Here is a 21,831-nt window from a genome sequence, read left to right as displayed (position 1 = left end):
TCCAAAACACTCTCCAAGCTCACACTCACAGAAATTAGGGTTTTTGGCTCTCAAGGGGTGATAAAGGACAGCGGGAGGCGCTAATGGTCCAATATATAGGGTGCAAAACCTCTTAAATTTAGGGTTTCCTCTATCAGCTCCTACTCGTCGAGTCCCCTTGCCGACTCGTTGAGTCCCTCATTGAATGATGTGTCTTGCCCCGCTTCTACTCGACGAGTCATAGCGTCAACTCGTCGAGTAGACCTTAAAACTTGAAATTTAGAAGGAATAATACTGATACCTGACAGTTGGAATGTTACACACATGAAGTTGAGCGGGTTAAGAAGTTGACTTATGATTTGCTAAAAGAATACAAGCCATGTGATGCCAAAGAAATCGATTTTTCGTTGAACATTTCTGATTTTGGCATGGATATTGATGATTGTGGAGATCCTTTGGCGGGTTTTGATTTATTTGTGAGTACCAATTCAACTGTTGATACTTACAAGTCTGAGTTAGATTATTATTTAGAGGAGAATGTTTTTCCAAGGACCGAAGATTTTGATATTTTAGCATGGTAGAAGGAGAATGGTCTTAAATATCCTACTTTGCAATGAGTTGTTAAAGATGTTTTGGCTATACCAGTGTCTAAAGTTGCTTATGAATCAGATTTTAGTACCGGTGAAAGATATGTCACTCCTCATCGTAATAGGCTTCATTCGGATACATTAGAAGCATTAATTTGTGTCCAAGATTGGCTATGGGATGAGAAATTAGGTATGGTTTTCTATATTCTAACCCTTTTATATTTTACTTTTTTTTAACATAAAATATTTTGTAACAAGACTTATATTTGTTTATTTTTTATTGTTAGGTGCACATTCAAATAAAGAAAAACATCTTGCAATGTTTGAAGTTATAAAAGGTGATGAAGCGGGTCCAAGCTTTATGGATTTTGATTTTTAGTTTATGAAGAATTGTGGTTTTTATTTTGGTTTATTTAAACAAACTTTAATGTTATGGATTTTGTTTTTATTTTAGTTGTTAAGTATTGGTTTGTGGTTATCTTTTTTACTATTTCGTGTATGCGAATGAAGTAAGAACTCTAAATTGTATTGGTTATCATGATTATTATTATTATGTATTATTTTTATATATTTTTCAGATTTACAATTTTTTTACTAAATAGGTATTCATCGGGTTCCCCGTATTCGGCAAAGATTTTTGTACCCGAACCTGTCGGGGATTTAGAGGGGCGGGGCGGGGCGGGGATGGATATGTGGATCGGAGGTCGGGTGTGGGGACGGATTTTGTGGTATCCGACAATATCCACCCCTGTTTGCATCTCTACTTAATTTCAATAATCTTAAAGCTTTTTACATTATATATTTTAGACTTATGGAAACCGAAATCCTAACTTCTAGTCTCCGACTCATGAACCAAGAGTGTTTCAAGCTTGGCCGATTTGATGGTTAGAACTAAACCTGTCGGGGCGACAAGTTCAAGTTCATGCTTCATGTGTTGAAGCTTGCTTATGTTTTAGACCCTAACTTGACCTCAATTCCTACTGATCATATTCCTTAAGCAAGAAAGACTATGGATCCAAATGTCATCTTTTATCTGGACAAACGAAGGGCTCTGCGTAAAGATTCTGAGGAACTATGTGTGGGTCACATCAAGAACTCCCAATCTGAGTGGCTTTAATATATGTATGTGCCAGTCATAGATCCGAGAGAGTTATGGAAAGCCTTGGAACTTAAGTATACGACACATGAGGAAGGTACTAACAATCACCTAGTGTCTAAGTACCTAGATTTTCAAATGGTTGAGGACAAACCTATACTGGAGAAAGTACATGAACTACATGTCATGGTCAACAAGCTAAACATGCTCTCCATCTCTTTACCATAACTCTTTCAGGTTGGCAGGGTCATCGCATAACTATCACCCTCATGGAAAGACTTCTCTAAGAGAATTATGCACAAATCTGAGGACTACTCCTTGGACGATCTGATAAAGCACCTCCGCATTAAGGAGGAAACTCATATCAAGAACAAACACGGTAAAGTTGGATCGAGTGTGCACCACTTATCAGCCGGGGGTTCTGGTCATAAGACCAAGTCTTGGGCACTAAGCGAGAGAATGCAAAATAGAAAATTAGGACTGGTAGCACATGCAGTCGACTAGGTTACAAATATGGTGGAATATGTGAGCCTTGGAGAGATTTTCATGATCTCTTCTCTGACTCGAGCAATCTATGCTCGAGGATGGTTTGTAGAAACTGGATCCATTATGCATGTTTGTGGGTAACAAGAAAGCTTTCGTACTTATCGTCCAGCAGCACCGGGGATGATCATGATCTATGCAGGTGGTCATAGAGTTGAAGTTCAAGGGAGAGGTGGTGTTCGCTTGAAGTTCACACATGGGAGCTGGGTTACTCTTCGATATATTCTTAATGTCCCTACTATCTCGAAAGGGTTGGTTTTTACAGACGTTTGAAAAAGGTGGGTTAAAGATGGAGTTAGAGAAATTATGATCAGTAAGGAAAAAATTTATGTTGGGAGGCGAACAATTGTTTAGGAATGTATCGTCTTTCCTTAGTGATTAGGGCAATGCGAGTAGGCTAGGTGTTGATAGTGATGGTGCAAGTGTTGAAAAATGTCTAGTGTTGATATGAATGATGTAATTAATGGTATGATTACATATGTGAATGAAATGAACTTTTCTAGTTATTTTGTTTGTTCAATTTCTTCATAACATAAACATTTAACACACACTAATATTAAAAACATTGAAAGATATGAAAACTAAAGGAATGTTAAAATATGAAACAAGGATTTTGAAAAATATGAAACTTGTGTGAAATCAAAATTTACAAAGAAACCATTTCCATTAGTTAATAGAACTACATCATCACTTGATTTGATTCATTTTGATATATATTGAATTAAATGGAATACTTACTCAAAGAGGAAAAAGGCATTTCATCACATTCTGTGACGAATCTAGTTGATATCTACATGTTTATCTACTGAGATCAAAATATGAAGCTTTTGATGCATTTAAACTATATAAGGTTGAATTCGAAAATCAACTTGAAAGACGCATTAGAAATTCCTCACTTAGATAAATGCAAAGAATATTTCAACCAAGAGTTTGACACGTTTTGCGAAGAGAATGGAATCAAACATGAAAGAAATTCACCCTTTTATGATCAAACCTTATAGTCTGATGTGTAAAACCTTGACCACACTGAATACATCATCAGTGCTAAAGAAGTCGATCGGGCTTCAGAATACAATATGATATATTACTTGTTGGGTAAGTTTTTCATGATCTGTTATCTTTATGATATGATCTGTTTTGTATAGTATATATCTTTCATATATGGTAGTTATCGTAGTTATTTAATTCCATTATATGTAGGGATTTGAATCTAGAATAGTCATCAACTTAGTATATAAGTTACACTAGGGTTGTATGTAGACATAGCTTTGTGTACTCTCTCTTTGTGAGAGATTTTCTTAATCAAAAATTGTTTATGATTAATCTCTTCCTGTTCTTGTCATTGTTTGATTACTTATGTTCTTATTTTGATACTTCAATTAGTATTAGATTAGGTACCTTATCTCGTAATGACTAAACCTTCTTATTCATCTTCTTCTTCCAACTCTAAACATTTCTCTAATACCACCTCTAGAAACAAAATTCTTACTTTAGATGAAAAGAACTCCCTCAAGTGGAAAAACAAAGCTACAGTTGTTCTTGAAACCATGGATCCTGATATGCTAGACATTATTAAAAAAGGTCCAGTTGTTCCCACCTTTGATGAAACAAAAGATGGCGTGAAGACTGGTGCTATTAAGAAAACTCCTAAACATCAGTTTAGTGAAGATGATAGACTTCTGCATAGCCTTGATGTTCGAACTCATGCTGTAATAGGTGTTTTAGTCAAAAATCGATCAAATGGATATCAACCAAATTGCATGTGAGGTTGTGGTGTTGTAGTTGAAGTGATTAACAAAATTAGAACATAATTGAACAAGTGATATACAAGGAAAGCCCTTCATCCTTGATAAGATCTCCAACATAAAATCTTGGGAGGTGATAATAATCACATGCCTTGTATGATCTTATTGATTTGAATGCAAATTACAGAGATGATGATAGAAATACGATTACAAGTGTTTGTCTAGCTCTAGGTCTATAAGGTGTCAAAAGTGAAGGATCTAGTATGCTCAATAATCATATTAAAGTGATATTGCTAATTAAAATATGATACTAATGGGTCACACTAACAACAACTTGATATAACTGATTATTTATTAGAAATTAAATTTAATAAATACTCAATAAACTCTTATAATTAAACTGGAAATTTGTAACAACGAAAATTTCCAAAACAATTTTTCATTTTTAAAACATAATTTCATTCATAACAAAATCCGTTTCATCACATATTATCTCAATAAACAACCCCAGAATCTCAAGTACATAAATCTTCATCAGTGTGTACAGATCATGACGGCGCCTTCCCGCGATCCTCGATGGTACCTGAAACACATATCACATATACGGTAACCATAAATGCTTAGTGAGTTCCCCAAAATACCACATACAACACATACGCCACTCGAGGCTATAGCACGACCCTCTGGTCGATGTGTCTCAGCGGGACCCTCCATTCCCGTAGTTCGTTGGACCCTCTGGTTCGGTCATAGCTCATTGGATCCTTCGGTCTGGTCTATATCGTTGGACTCTCTGGTCCGGTCTATACAACACATAGCATACAAATAACAATTACACATAATCCCATACATACACATAGCACACAAGACCCTCCGATCTATACATGGATACCACTCTAGGTAATGTATAGTGAGAAGACTCACCTCGCATGATGTCGGATACCCTCTCGTGCTCGATAACCCGACCTAGCCTCCTCCTAGCAAAATGATAACATCTCTAATCAACACTTTCTCTTGTCCTCATCTCTAAAGAATGGGTAGAAGACCATTCTACCCTTCCCTGACCTCTCTTGAATCAGCTTGACCAAAACCCTAAGGTCAACTGAAGTCAATGGTCAAACTTTGACCCGACTCGTCGAGTGCACATGGGAGACTCGGCGAGTCCATGCGGGTCCTCTGAATCCTTCTAGCCTCACTTCGCACATCGAGTCGTCCCTTCACTCGATTGGTTACTCCTGTCACGAATCGCGGGGCAACCCCGACTCGACTCATCGAGTCCACTTATAAACTCGACGAGTTGCTTCCATGGCAACACTCAAACGTTCTCCTGAGGTCAGATCTGTTTCTCTAACTTGTAGATTTGACCTTCTAACACCCAATAATCATGTAAAGGTCCAACCTTTAAGCTCATGCACCACTCATAGGGTCTTATTTTGTGAAATAACTTCTAAAATGGCAATCTAGGTTCACAACTCCAATGGAACATAATAAAGTTGAAAGAGTGGGACTCTCTGGACCTCTCAAGGTTCAGATCTGAAGTTTCTCACCTCAGATCATGACTCACTTAGCTCATAATCACAATAGAAGGGGAGTTAAACCCTAAAACTCCTAATTCTCGAGGTCTAACCAAAAACAGGTGAAAAGGATGCAAGATATACCTCCTGCAGCAGTCCCTTGCGAAGAAATGTTAGATCCACAACTCCCCTCTCGCTCCTTGCTCAAATCATGCTCTTTTCCTTCTATAAAACCCACCAAATTACTTGATTGCATCATAGTAACTCTCCTATGGCTCCAATGGCGATTTAGGATTTCACACAGGAGATATGAGGTGCACCCAAGGTCATAAGTTCCTTTAAATAGGCTCCAACCCCGAAACTTATGGTTTTCTCAGCCCAGAACCTACTCGGCGAGTCCATACCTGGACTCGTCGAGTCCGCTCATTAACTCCACGTGTTCAACTCGTCTTGACTCGACGAGTCAGGCATTCGACTCGTCGTGTCCCTCCTAAATCCTCAAAATTGAAACACGAACTATCATACCCGAAATTCCGGATGTTACAAAATTATTTATTTCATGAAAATAATAATTTTCATTAGCAAGTAACACTATATAATTCATATGGTATGGAAATAAGTTATGTATAACATTTTGGACCATAAGGACTTTTTGTCTTTTACCAAAAGGTTGAGGTTTATATTTTATAAAAGAGTTTATAAAAAATTGCCAAGTTTGACTTCTTTTATATGTTAAAACCGTGAGCATGCTTGCATGCATGCAAGTGATGGGTTTTTGATTATTTAAAGAGGAAGAAACCATGCTTTAAAGGTATAGGAGACAAGTAGGCTTGAGGAGACATTATTGTCTTAAAGTGTTAAGGACTTATGGTCTATAAAATCACTTTATGCATATAAAAGATGAGGCTTGCACTCATTCTTCCTTCCTTGATGAAATGGTTGAAAGTTATACTCTTCCTCATTCTCTCTTAATTAGTTAAGAACACTTGCTTTTACATGCCCTCTTTAAGTTCATATTGGTTATGAACTTAAAGCTTAAGGGTTTACTAGTTTATGGACTAGCATCTACATTAAGTTAAGTTATTGTTGGTGTCTCAAAGGTTTCATATTCTTCATCAACTTCCAAGTCTCCCAAGAGGATCCAAAGAACAACAAAGGTTGTTATTTCTTCATCCTTTTTATGGTTGGTGCTTAATCTTTCTATAACTTGCAAGATGATCCTTGGTGGGTATAAAATGTTTATGTTATGTTCTAAATTTAAAGTCTTATGTTTGCCAATTTTTGTAGTTTTTTAAACTAATTTTGAACTAAAACCCAACAAAAAGATTGTGTTCGCTGTGTGCGTTTTACAGGTGTATATATATAGTCTAGGTTAAGTAACTAAAAGTCTAATATTTATGGGATCCTGCTAAACTGGTATTTGCAACGTGCTTTGACTTGGTATTCTTGTGTTTTAAGCATGGTTGAAGTGATTCTTCATAGTGAATGAGTCTTATATTGACCATTTCTACACATGTGAGAAATAAACAAGAAATATAGTTGTTAAACTTGTTAGAAAATAATAATGACGATGTTCAAGATCCTAATGCATGTTCAGGATCCTGAGACTCTTTTAAGATCCGGGATCCTGAATAGGTTTAAGGATCCTTAGATATCTTTGAGATCCGGGACCATGGATAGGATTTGTAACAACTCAAACATCTTTCTGTAAACGACGTTAGTTTTCCGTTGCTCGAGAATTTGTTATTCTAGAGTTATTTTGATTTTAAGAGTATTAAAATGGAAAAAATAAAAATAAAAAGGGTGTTATTTAATATCTAAATAAATTAATTGATATCCATATGTTGTATAATTTAAGTAAATGGTTTTGTTGAAAATAGAATAACTATAATTCATTTAAATTGTGTAAATGATATTGAGGGGTTAAAGCGTTATTAAAAAGAAACTTGATTTATTAAAGAAATTAATAAAAGGTTAAAAGAATTAATTGAAAATAATTGGAGGGACTAAGTTAGAAATGTTGCATTAAACCTTCAATAGGTTACAATTGATCGTGTATGGGTTTTAACTTTTTTTTTAGCCGTATACGATTTTCTTTGTTTAGCCGTTTTCTTCCCTTTCGGCTTAAACTTCAATTCAATCTAATCGACTCTTGGGTTCTTGCTGCGTCGTTCCTGCTTTTCCTTACGATCTTGATCAATTGAATTGCTAGTCCAGTATGGTGGTGTGTGAGTGTGTCATTCGGCAAGAGGGCAAAGGAAAAAAAAACGATCGTGAGTGGAGGGAGAATGTCGATTGCGAGGATGTGGAGGGGTTAGGTCGTCGAAACTATTTGTAGGGTGCAATTGAGGCTTGAAATCCATCACTTTTACTTGGTAAATCCTTAATTCTTTTTCCTCTTGTGTTTATGAATTGGTAGTGATTTAATAGAAGTTATGAGTCGAATTACTTCCCGTTTGATGACCAATCTCGTTCTCATTCATCTCAATTCTTATGGTTCTCTCATATGGACGAATTCCCATTTATTGGATGGATTCTTGGCTGATTCTTGTTGTCAAAACTCTTCTAAAAACACTATCTCATGTGTTATCTTGGAGTCAATTTTTTTTTTTTTTTTTTTTTTTTTTTTTTTTTTTTTTTGGTAAGAATTCATGTTTTTGTTATCTTCAATTCTAGTGATTATTTTTCTGTAAAAATATCATGTTTTGAACCAACCAAAAGGTTATCAAAATAGTCCCTAAATGTCTTTATATGTGGCTTAAGGGTGGAGAAAATCCAAACCCTAGTGATGTTTTCTATTTATAGCATCACACTTTGAATTTCTCTTTAAAAGTTGCATATTTTGGATCATGGCTTGATATTGGAATTGCCATCTTGACTCAATTCATTGTGACTACTGTTTGAATACCATTTTTCGGTTATATGGGGTCTTTGAGTGGTGACTTATTGGGCTAAGATGCCAAATTAACCCAATAAGTCAAAGCTGGGAATTTAGGAAAAATTACAAACATATCCCTGTTTTGAAAAAAAAAAATATAGAAAAATAATTAGGAGTCGGATTAGGGATACGTAAACTCTCAAAGTTTGAATTTTGAGTCTAGTTTGTCCATGATTTTTCCAAAGACCTAATGTTGTCTCCAACCAAGGTGAAAATCGTCATTTTCATTGACTGGTCAGAAATTAGCTTCATTGATATCTCATTTTGCAAAATCCATATAAAATTATAGAAAAATCGTTTGGACTTATACGAGTACTCCCTGAAAAGCTAAAAGTGTAAACTATTGTAATATAAAAAATATTGTATATTTTGTAGGCCTTGGTGGTGTTAAAATGGCCTTGAACAAGTGGTTGTTACAAGTCAAAATTTGGAACTTTGGTTTAAACGTTCATCTATATCTTTAGACATTCTACTCTCATCATTTAATCTCTTTGATATTTTCATAAAGTACCCAATCGATGTCTCAATACTGTCATTCAAGCCTTTTGTGTGTACAATTGAGTGACTTTAATCCTTTACCTAAAGTCTTAAAGCATATGGTGATTTTTGGTGAATGTTGGAATTCTGCTTAACAACTTTGCCCCATCTTACGAGAGCTGTAGCTGCTAATGTGGGCAGAATTAGTTGATGCTCCATTCTGATGAATTTGTAAGAAATATAGTCTAGGTTCCAGAAAGTCTGGTGTTCGTTCATTTGGAGTTGTACATTCTGTTTTATGCTTAAAACATTGAACATGGGTCGGGCTGGGAAATTATAAAATATATATATATATATATATATATATATATATATATATATATATATAAAAGTTAGAATAAAGTTGTATTTTTGAAACATATACTTTATTTGTTAATTGCTTGTTATGTGTGGTGTTTAGGTGGGGTATTGAGAACTTCAAGTAAGTACAAGTCTTGGAATAGAAGGAGGATTCCATCAAGGCTAAAGGTGAGTTCATTGTTTTAACTCACTAAGGTTGCAAGATTGAAACATGTAATCTGTAGATGATGATTTGATTCACTTTAGGATGACTATGCCATTACTTGTTCTTGATGTGATATTTTTGATGCTACTACATGCTTTGTGTTTTTTCCATGTTATGAGTTAATTGCTATGCTGCTTATACTTTGATGAACTTGATGAATATGGCATGCTAGCTTAAGTTGCTTGAAAGTATGATCTATAATCCTTTCTCATGAAAGGAATGTATGTATAATTATTATCTACTATAATTGACTCAATTTTTTCTGAAAGTGATACATTATAATTGTTATGTTTTAGGATTATGTAAAAAAAAAAACTAAATGACGCCAAGCAATAAACTAAAGTAAAATTCCCTAAATGAATAATATTTATCCTTGACAAATGGATTTTCACAGTTAATCAATTACATGACAAAAGTAGAAATTGATTAATTAGCCATGTAGGCTTCTACTAATACAACTTCATATCACCATTAAAGTTTAAGAAAACAATTAAACACTACAACATAATTCCACAAACACAACATTACAATTTCACATGTTAACACACTGTGCTTCTAAATGTATCTTTTGTCTAGACAGTGATAAGCATGGATTCAATATTTTTTCCTTCATTATCTTCTTCTATATTAGGAACAAAGTACAAACATATGTGGCACATTTCATCTATCTTGTAGTCAACCATAATAGGAAGTCTGAAGATGAGTCGAGTTTGATTGTAGTACTGGACATGGTTTAATCTTGGAAAATAAATTCATATACCTCAATACAAATTCAAACATTGTGGTTGGCGCATATAAATCAACATTTATTAATTAAAACCATAAGGATAAAAATATCCACCCAAGAAAAAAAAATTGTATATGTAACATTATCTGTTGTTATGTTCTGTTTGCATATTACATCTGAAGTTCCAGTATTGTTGAGAACTTGAAAACTTCATGAGTCCTAAATAAGATTTTAGAAAGTTAAATATATAATTAAATGTAATGCTTCCTTGCCTCCACCTACACTTCATGACACAGAAAAGCAAAACCAAGTCAACAATGGCAATACGCAACCACACAATTTTTTTGGTTAAAAAATAGTGTCAAAATAAGTATTATACATAAATAAAAATCTTTTACCTATATTTGATGAAATATGCAAAATTTAGAATCATACAAAGGTGATAAGACAGTGTGTTGTTTTGGATGAGATGCTTGGATCTGTAGATCTGGAGTCATACAGATTTGACATGAGATTTTGAGTAACCAAAACAAAGTTATGTAAGAATAGGAGCGAGGAGGAGAGAGTGTTGATATTCACGTTGTTCTTACCCAGATTTGGTGGCTGGAAGACTTCAAGGGTGGTGGATAATAGAGGATATGGGAATCTTCATGATAAAATAAAGCCAAACAAAAAAAATATAATGGATGAAAGTTTAAACAGAAAATCTTCAAACCTGACAATAGAATAGGATGTTTATGATACATCCTTATACTTCAACCTAATCAAGTAATTATAAATAATGTTACCAGTTTCTTTCAAGCATTACATGAAGCATTTGTTGTACATCTTCAAACCTGCCAACTTTAAACATAAAAAATAATCTACTCAACCCCAAATTAGTACCAGAGAATAGCTAAAGCAAAAAACTAAATCTACTTTTCTGTTGAACTTTAAAAACTAATAGAAATCATTATCTAAAGCTAAATTCTCCATACATACATATGGTTAATCACCAATAACATACACATCACCTTATGACTGAAAATTTAAGTATAACTGTCAAACAAAATGTTAGATACATTAATTTCATCATCAACTAACACATGATCATAAATATAATGTCTTGAAATTCCAATGGGCATTTGAAACAGGAGGAAGAAGAATTGTAGTTGCCGACCTTAAATTGATGTGTAGAGCACAACAATGTTGAATCGTCAGTACAGAAGAATGATATCAATGAGTACAATTACAAATGTATAGAGTGGAGGTATATATGAAGCCGATACCTATCGAAATAAAAAATTGAAAGGATCGGATTCCTGATTTTGTGCTCATCAATTGAATTCAAATATAGGATGATGATATTTTTGGAATACAATAAAGCAGTAACGAAGCAATATTTGTCGAAGTTTTCTGGTGAAGGGGACAATGTTTCTAAGCAAAGGACAAGCAACAGACGAAGAATTATTTGATGATGAAATTGATGCATGATAATGGTAAGTATTTGAATATGGTATGTGTAGCATATTATGTTAAAATACCACATCAGTTACATATATGTCGATATAAACGGATTAAAGGCTAAATGGCAACGTAGGAGGGCAAAAATGGAATTTAACATTACAGGGAAATCGAAGGTGTAAGTGACACATGGTAGTTTGGAGTCCTTTTTTAGTAAGGATGTAGATGTTTCATCATAAAATGAATGGTTGACCCATTTGGGTTTGTATGTTTTATGTGCAACCTTTATGAACTCACTCAACAGGGGCTGACACTTGTATCTTTTCTCTTTTATGCCTTGTGATTGGTGTAGGCAGCTTAGGAGTTTGGCCTTGGTGAGAGGGGTACTTATGGGTAGTTGACTTATATTATCAATACCACTCTTAGATACATTTCTTATTATTTAGTTTAAATTACTTTTGCTTACACTACATTTTAAAGGGTTTGGATTTATGTTTGAATTTTTGAAGTAACGTTGAGGTTTGAAAATGTTTTGTATTAAAAACTTAGTCTTTCGCTAACGTATTCTGTTAAATAAATGTTTTTTTTTTTAAAATTATGGTAAAGACGTTACAGACTTGAGGATTTTGGTCATAACAATTGCCCCCAAATTATACCCTACAAAATATTTGAATTAATTTTAACTATTTAAAGTGTATAATTTAATTAATTCGAAATAAAAGATTTGCAATTCAAACTCTAACAGATAGAATTGTATCCGTTCAAAAGATATGATTATGTTGTCAAATCTCTTCTCTATCATATGCGATATACATAAATGGGGGTTAATGGTTATCAATATTCTATTACTTCTTTTAGCTCTCTTTCAATTGTTATCAGATATCTTGAACGTAAATTTCTTATTCTTTTCTTCTCATTTTTCTTGGTTCATGATCATGGGTAAAAAGGCACTATGTTCTCGCTCGAGCATCCTTACTCTTCCCGAAGTAGGCTTACTCAATCAAACGATATTGTCTTATGAGGGTACTTGATCTTTTGATGATAACAACACCGATTCCTTGAATTCGATCAAACTATTCCCGCCGATGTCATTTTCAAGACTTTTGATGCTAAGGCCAAACCTGGCTTCATCTTTCCTACTTGGGTTTTGTTTTCCTGAATATCCTTTCTCCTTGGGCTTGATATACCCTTTTCTGGAATCATCTCTGAGTTCTTTGAAGTTACAAAAATTTCTTATTTTCAAACTACGTCAGTTATCTAGAGGATCCTTTTTTGGATTGATCGGATGAATCAGTCTACAAACATTGACATGGTGTTAGCTGAATTGCCCAATTTTTATGATTTTCAAACTTTTGGATCTTCTCAATTTCTGCTCAAATTCAAAACCAACAAATCACATTTAATTTTGAAGACAAAAAGACGGTGCCTGGAAAGAAAGTTTCTTCTTTGTGAAACGCAACTCTGTCCAACAACGATCTCCTGCCAATAAAATGGGCTAAAAAAGATACTATTTTATTTAGTTATGATAATGATCCTGAAATTCACACTTATTTTGTTTGTTTTGGCGTAGCTTTCATGTACGAGGAAGTTGTCCAGCTGCTGAAGATACTGAGGAGAAGATTGAAATCTTTCTTGCTTTGCCTGAGGCTGGAAGATCTTGCAAGTTTGACCATTCCAACTTCCAAGAAGGATCCTTCTTTTTTTCTTTTTTCATTTCAAGGATCTCGAACCGATGAGGGTTAATTGCAAATTTCAGGATCCAAGGCCACACATTCTAGCGCTTGCTTCTCCCTCTCGGAACTTGATGAGGCCATATCTAGCAGTCAGCTCTTGGCCAATAAGGATAAGACATCCTCCTAGAGCATGAATTGGAGATCAAGGAGGTGATTGTTAAGGTTAAGTGCAGTGTCACCGAAGCCATCTGGGAGAGGACGACTAAGTTGGCAAAGGAGGTGGTGAACACAAGATCTTGGAATGTGGATGGTTGGCATGAAGCTCTGGCCAAGTTGACTGGTAGGCACGTTAATGCCATTTAGGATCCTGTAGAGAAGAAGAAGAGAAGGGAGGAAGAGAAGGAGACAGAGGATACCTCGATTGGGGGTGATCAAACCTTGAATTAGGTTTAATTAACTTTTTTAAACAATTTTAATTTTTTGGTATGTAAAACAATATTTTCTTTTGTTGGATTGGAGGGAAACTCCTTTTAAATTTGATGTTTCACCTTTTCTCTTTTCTTGTGTGGTTGCTTTGGTTGTACAAATAGGATAATGAATTTTTCAAAATCTTTTCAGATAATTAAGATCCTAAGAAGTTTAGAGTTTATACAAACTATTAGGATCTTAATAATCTGTAATAAATAAACACCAGATTAGGATCCTGTAATATCCAGGATCCTTAATTTTTATTTAAAAAATCTTGAAAGTTGTTGCATAACTTTTTCAAAGAAAAAGAACTATAAATGACAATCTTAGGTGTAAGGATAGACAGAACCTGATGTCATCTTGAACTCCAATTGAACTTTTGGTCATCTCTCTGAACATTACTTTGGATATGTTTTATCATTTTTAAGAGAGTTCTTTCGAATATGTTTTTGGGAGATGATCCTAACTTTAGACTTTACTGGGAAAAGTCCCAACTCAGTTAATATTAGGAAAGATCCCATATAGTAATTCACTGGGGAAGATCCCAAGTTAGAGTTTTACTAGGTAAAATCCCAACTTAAGAAATACAAAGGAAGATCCCAACTTAGATTATACTAGGGAATATCCCAACATAGATTGCACTGGGAAAAACCCTACTTTAGATAATAAACGGGGAAAACCTCTACTTCAGATAATAACTGGGGAAAATCCTAACGTTAGATAATAAGTGAGGAAAATCCCAACTTTAGATAAATACTAAGGAAAATCCAATTTTAGATAATAACTAGGGAAATGCCATTTCGTAAGATAACATGATAATGCTCTAAATTTAGAAATTTACTTTAGGATCTTAACATATGTTTAGAAATAAGAGGGTTGCCAAGTCACTAAAGCATGAAATGATCCCCTTATTCATATCCCATACTTAGATATCGTGTGTCCAAGCGAGGTGTAGAAACCTAAGCTTGTGAAAAAGAGGTCATTAACTCTTTAAACCTTAGTATCTTAACATATATTTAGTAATAAGAGGGTTTCCAAGTCACTAAAGCATAAAATGATCCCCTTACTCTTATCCCATACTAAGATATCGTGCATCCAAGCGGGGTGTGGAAACCCAAACACAGATGAAAGAAGTTATTAACTCTTTAAACCCTAGAGGATATTAAGTACCCTTAATCATAGGAGAGATGATCAGTCTCTATTCGTAGTGGCTAGGATCCTTGAGTTTCTGCATGTTTCAAACATTAGCTTTAGGTGAGCGTTATCTTGGCTAACATCCCTATGATGCTTAAGTAAGTAGTGTTTTGGAATAAAAATAAATAAAGAAAAGAAACGAGAGTAAGGAGTAGATATGTACCTTGACTTGGTTGTGATGGAATGTAAGTAAATCAACTTATATAAAGTACACTTTGAGGTGTATAGCATTCCAGGATCTTTGCAGGATGCTAGAATCTAGGGTAGCTAGCCAATATGCCCCATTCTTGCTTCTGAATCGATGAGATAGGCATCAAACTTTTGAGCATGCATGAAGGCATCTTTCTTCAAGGTTGGCCAATAGTATCATGTTCTTAACACTTTATAACAAAAGGATATGCCCCTAATGTGGTTTCCATAATCCCCTTCATGTATTTATTTTAGAACTTCTACGGACTCTTCATCTTAGATACGGACCTGTTATGGATTTCTTGTATAATACTCCATGGATCATCATAAAGCATGAGATCCGCATCTTGAACTCTTTATCACTTTTTTCTTCTTTTGGGATTATACCATTCTGGAGATACTATATGATGGGTTGTTTCCAGGATCTCAAATATCTCTAAGGATCCTGGTTAGAGGATCGAGGAGTTGGGCCTCCGATTGTTGCTATGTTGGTCGTCTGATCATGGTTGTCGAGGTCGTCTAGTCTCCTGGCAGGATCTTCTATCGCCGAGATCATTATGTGGGTTATTGGGATCATGTTTTTTGGCGGGATCCTGAGGGGAGATTCTAAGTTGGCTAATGTGTATTCCTTGGTGTTATCTTCTCTAGGAACTGTTGGGTTTTAACTAAAACAAATAAACTAGAAAAAACAATTCCTAAGTTCACATGCAACCTACTTTGGATCTATGTTTTAACTATTGAACATATAACTTTGAATTGAAAAAAATAACCCTAAGGAGAGAGGCTATTTTCGAAATTAACCAGTTAGGGTTTAAGAGTTACATACATTTCAATTGTTATAGCAAACAATTGGTATTCCTTTTGATCTTGATCTTCTTGGAAGCTTAGCACCACAAATAAAATGCCTTTAATGGAGTCACACCCAAAAACTAGCAAGAAGGAAACTTGAAGGAGAGAGGTTAGGGTATGCAAAAATCGGCCCTAGGGTTTCTTCAAAGAAGGAGTGACCAATTTTAGGTGCCAGGAGGCTCCTTATATAGCTGAGGGATCTAGGGTTAAGCAACGTTGCAGAAAACGTTAGATGTTAGCTAGTCGGTGAACTGGGGTCTACGGATTAATCGGTTAGGCGGGGATTAATCGGGGACCGTTAATTATTAAGAAAATTATTCAAAAATTTATAAATCTAACTTTAATTGTAAGAATATAAATAAATAAGCATAAAAGTTTAATAATAAGTTTAACAAACACAACAATTTATCATCCAATTAATAAGAAAAGTTATTCAAATTTTAATATATCTTAAGAAAAATAAATTTGGGTATTTGTATATTTGAAAACATAGAAATTTTGAAAATTTTGGAGAAAAACTTTAAATTTTAATTTTTAAAATTTTTTTTATATATTAGTTGAACACTGAAATACTATGAACTTTTGAAATTTTGGTTTAATATTTAAAAATTTGAAAATTTGGCCAATTAGGCCGCCTAGGACCGATTAGAACCGTTTAGCTCCGACTTTGACCCCCTTTGACCAAAACCGATTAAGCCGACCGATTAGCCTTAATCCTATTCGGTTGTAGACCGCCTAGCGATTAATCCCCGATTAATCGGCCGCCTAGACCGATTTTTACAACACTGGGGTTAAGGGAAAACCCTAATGTTCCTTTTCTTGGGGCCTAAGCTTATCCAAAGGCCTTATCCGAGCCCCTTGGACGAAATCATTAGGGTTTCCCCTATAGATTTCGTCCACCCCCTTCCTAGGAGGTTTTGGAACCTTCCACTCAACTATTAGATAATTGCAAACTAGTCCCTACACATTATAATTAATATAGTTAACCCCAAAATTAATTCTAATTAATTTCTGGCTAACTATTAATTAAACATTATGATTTCTAATTAATATATTAATCTTTTAACATATTAATAAATCATTTATATTAATTTATTAATCTTATAATAAATCAATATCTCTCCTTTCATAATTTCCTTGTCCGGTTGCAAGGTTTGAGGGCAACCCAAAAGGACTGTGCTGCTATCGATTCAAGCACATATCAATTATAGTTATGAGCTTAGACACCTAATCCAACAGTCTCCCACTTGGATAAGTCTATAACTATAATTGCTAGTATGACTTCTAAATTTGACCAGCAAATTGTAGCTTCCAAAAGCTGCTGCTGAACTCTGACCCAGTCAGTTACGTGTCCTAAGATAGGTGATCACATGCCCCTTCGTTCTACTAGATATCCCTAGACATAAGACATGGAATATAATCAATCTCTTTGTCCAAAATCTATGTTTCCCAATTTCTTATTTGAAATGATATAGGACTTCTAATCGAACACATCAATTTAGTCCTGGCTGGCCCTAACATAAAAGTCAAGTCCAAATCATCGAGGGGCCCACAGATATCGCTTTTCCCGTTAGGGAAAAAGGAACGAATAAACATTGACTCATATGCTTGTATCTTTTACTCGTCAAACCATACATGACAATACGGTTTATAACACCAAGTTACTGATGCGTTTTCGTATCACCAATGTATAGCCGACTTGCAAATTACAACGCATATATCTTTGTTTCAAGATCATAGATATTATTGTCTCAGTATTACTCGTGATGAATTCCATGAAGTAATACTCTGAGCGTGGGTTTATCTAATACTCAAATCTCACTTTTTTAGTACTCATGAACATTGCAGCAATTCAATTGCTATGTCTATCCTTAGGCAATCTGCAATCCAATTCATGACAGTCTTAATTCACTACTTACTTCCAAAAGTACGAGCGACTGTGGAGTTTGAATAATCATATTATTCAGGAAGTAAAACATGGAAAATATGAAACACAATAATAAACAATTGACAAAAGACAGTAAACGAACTCATAAATAATACTTTATTATTTAATCACCAAAAGTCAATTACATTTACTTTGTAACAAGTTTCTTAACTAATCTAACTACTAAAACTAATATCATCTTTCAGTCCTGTGCTTCGAGCATGCTGAATATGCTTAGCCCTACTCATACCCTTTGTGAGGGGATCTGTTGGGTTATCTTCAAATGACACCCTCTTTACAACAAGATGGCCTTCTTCTACTCTATGTATGATGAAATGGTACTTTCTATCGATATGTCTGGTTTTACCATGAGCTCTGGGTTCCTTAGTTAAGGCAACTGCACCCTCATTTTCGCAGAATAGTTCCATAGGCTCCTGGATGGTTTTTCCAACTCCGAGATCCCTGATGAAGTTCCTTAACCAAGCTGCTTCTTTAGACGCTTCACTCGGTGCTATTTACTCTGATTCACAAGTAGAATCAGCCACCGTATCTTGCTTGGAACTTTTCCAAGTAACTGCTCCTCCATTCAGTAGAAATACCCAGCCAGATTGAGAACGGAAGTTATCTCTATCCGTTTGAAAGCTGGCATTACTGTAACCATCTACTCTCAAAGAATCATTTCCTCCAAGTACAAGGACCCAGTCCTTCGTTCTCTGCAAATACTTCAGCATAATCTTTACTGCTATCCAATGAGCTTTACCCGGGTTTCCCTGATAGTGACTGGCCATGCTCAAAGCAAAGGCCACATCAGGGAGAGTACATGTCATAGCGTACATGATCGATCCGATAGCGGAAGCATAAGGTACACGACTCATGTCATCTATTTCCTCATTTGTACTAGGGCATTGAGTCTTACTCAATTTGGTATTGCTCTGGATAGGTAGTTCTCCCTTCTTGGAATTTTCCATACTAAACCTCTTCAGTACCTTATCCAAGTATGTGCTCTGACTAAGTCCAATTAGTCTTTTCTTTCTATCTCTAAATATTTTAATCCCAAGAATATAGGCAACTTCTCCAAGGTCTTTCATGGCAAAACACCTTCCAAGACAAGACTTAACTTCGTTCGAGGTTGGAATGTCGTTACCAATGAGTAATATGTCATCGACATATAACACCAGAAAAGTCACTATACTCCCACTAGCCTTGATATACACACATAATTCATCTTCACTCCTAGAGAAGCCAAACTCTTTGACTTTCTCATAGAAGCAAAGATTCCAACTGCGAGATGCTTGTTTCAATCCTTAAATGGATTTCTCAAGCTTACACACTCTATTGGGAAACTTTTCATCAACAAAACCCTCTGGCTGATTCATGTAAACATCCTCAGCCAATTTCCCGTTAAGGAAAGCAGTCTTGACATTCATCTGCCAGATTTCATAGTCATGAAAGGCAGCTATGGCGAGCAATATCCTGATAGATTTAATCTTGGCTACTGGCGAGAAGGTTTCATCATAGTCAACCTCTAGGGTTTGTGTGAAACCTTTCGCAACCAGTCTAGCCTTGAATGTGTGTACATTCCCATCCATGCCTGTCTTATTCATGAAGATCCATTTGCACCCAACTGTCTTACGACTCGGTGCATTATCAGATGTGGACGACTGAACTGGTGAGTGAGTCAGGGTCTGAGACCCTAAATGATATGATTTCTAGAGCCCGAGAGCGGGAGATTTATTTGGAGCACTTTGGGAAGAAGGGTATTATATGGGAGGTCTATGGACAGGGTCCCACAGGATGGTTATTCAGCATGGTCAGGATTCAGTGGTTTTAGTAACCGTTATTGATTGGTGGGTGAGGGCGCAAAGGGAAGTAGCTCGTTGTAGAGATATTAGTTGGAACACCTATCTTTAGGTCTTCAAGATTTGAATGTGGGATCATTTAAGCATTAGAGACCGTCGGTTTCACTGGGATTCAAGAGGTGTTCAACTAGTTCTCAGAAATGTGTGATCACTGGGATTGGATGGTAATGGAGCACTAGTTGGAAAGAGTTGGTTGTCATCGGATCGATCGTTGGAAAGCGAGGACGACTGGGAATTTTCCAACTTTCATGCATTGTGAAGCTTAGTCGAATCTAAGTGGGGGAGAATTATCCCAGGATTCAGAAGCAGGAGCGGTTTTGAAAATGGGATAAGTTTCGCATCATTGTCAGGAAGGAAGACAACCCAAGTGGCTGTTTGGTTGAGGGTTGTGTGAGTTGGGAGTTCGGTAAAACTCCCCAACATGTGAATCGCGTCTTCTCGGTGCTTGATAACCAGCATTTGGGAATTTTTAGGTTAAGCGTCAGCCATTGAAGGTTTTGTCTGTTGCTGTCCAGATTATGGTTTCCAGAATGGACGGACAGGCGTTAATCGGTGAATCTCTCAGGGAGCGGGAATTCTCTGAAGGAATTCAAGAGGTGACAGTTGAGAAGCTAGGAGCATGTCATCAATTCCCTGATGCAATGTGTTTATGTTTCCTAAGTCTTTGGCGTATGTTTCCCCTTGATGATGGAATAGAATCTTGATTCATATCGAACTTGGATTTTGGTAACCTTCGGGATAATCGTGGAAGTCTTCTCGTACTAGTTCGGTATTAGTAGAGTCGGATTAGTCTCGGTCAAGTATGGGCTTTGTGGCGAGTGAATATGAAGTTGGGAATTCCCAAATATATGCATGGTAGTGATTCCCCGTGTGTATCTGTGGGTATTCAAGGTGGTAATAGAGTTGGTTCGGCTTACGTGTTTGATCAGGTCTGGGTTATAGTTTGTAGCTGGATCTAGAGTTCGACTATCACTCTATTCTAGGGTTATGTGCGACCAAGATTTGTGGGATTTTGCTTGGATAGCAACTTGTTTTATAAGTGAATCGTGCATGGTGGGGTTTCAGCATCGTGGCGCTGGTTGGTGTTGTGAAGGACGTTGGTTAGGCCTTTTCTGTTGGACAAGGTTGATAGTTCATCAGGAGGATTCCAGTCATGAGCGGAGGGCTAGGTAGGGCATACCAGACTCTTGTGGTGGGCTCAGAGGCAATCCAGACCTATGATGAGGGCCTTGTAGGGGTATTCCAGTCATAGGCTGTGGGCCTAGTGATCTTAGTAGTTCATTCTATTGTTTAATCGTTTTCAAATGGACACATTGTTGAGATTCGGGAGAGCCGTAATCGGCCGCGAGGAACCAAAAGATTTTGTGAGAAATACAAGGGTAGGTCCTTGAACCTCAAGTTATGAGTTTAGACCCGAGTTCGTATATAGTGGTATTCAGATCTAGGGTATTCCATCCCGAGGATGATTAGACCTTATGATTGATTGGACTTGACGTGTTTGGTATTCCAACCAGAGGGTTGATTGGACCAAACATGTGCAGGGTACGAGGGTATTCCATCCTGAGGATGACTGGACCCATCGTAGGCATGCCTGGTATTCCAGCCCGAGGTTAATTGGGCCAGGTATGAGTGTTCGTGCTTATGAGCCGGTTATTATATGTATGTGGTCCTGGGGGATAAAGGAGGCATTATCTTATCAATCCAAAAGGGATCATCTCTAAGTTTACATCTTGTTGTTCATTATATCCCTAGGAATTGGTTATCAAAACGAGTTCCTCTTGAAGGAGTACCTAATCTCTTGTTAAGAAAAGAATTATAAGTATCAATGTATGATTTGTGATTTTGTTTTCGGGTGGGAACCCAAGGTTATTAGAATTTGAGTAGCCAGTTGGGAGTTAAGTACAATGAGTTCGTCAATGATTCAATGTGGGCGGTCTGTCAGGGAGCCAAACCAACTCAAGACTTCAAATTTCAGATTGAGTAAATGTAATCATATTGCAAGGAATTTGACTATCATCAGGTTTTAGAACCCTCCAAGGGTTGGTTATGGTTGCCTTGGAA

This window comes from Lactuca serriola, chromosome 1, assembly GCF_051521515.1.
Source record: "Lactuca serriola cultivar US96UC23 chromosome 1, Lser_US96UC23_V15, whole genome shotgun sequence".
NCBI lineage: Eukaryota > Viridiplantae > Streptophyta > Magnoliopsida > Asterales > Asteraceae > Lactuca > Lactuca serriola.
The sequence above is the reverse complement of the archived record's forward strand: the minus strand, read 5'-3'. Positions refer to the sequence as shown.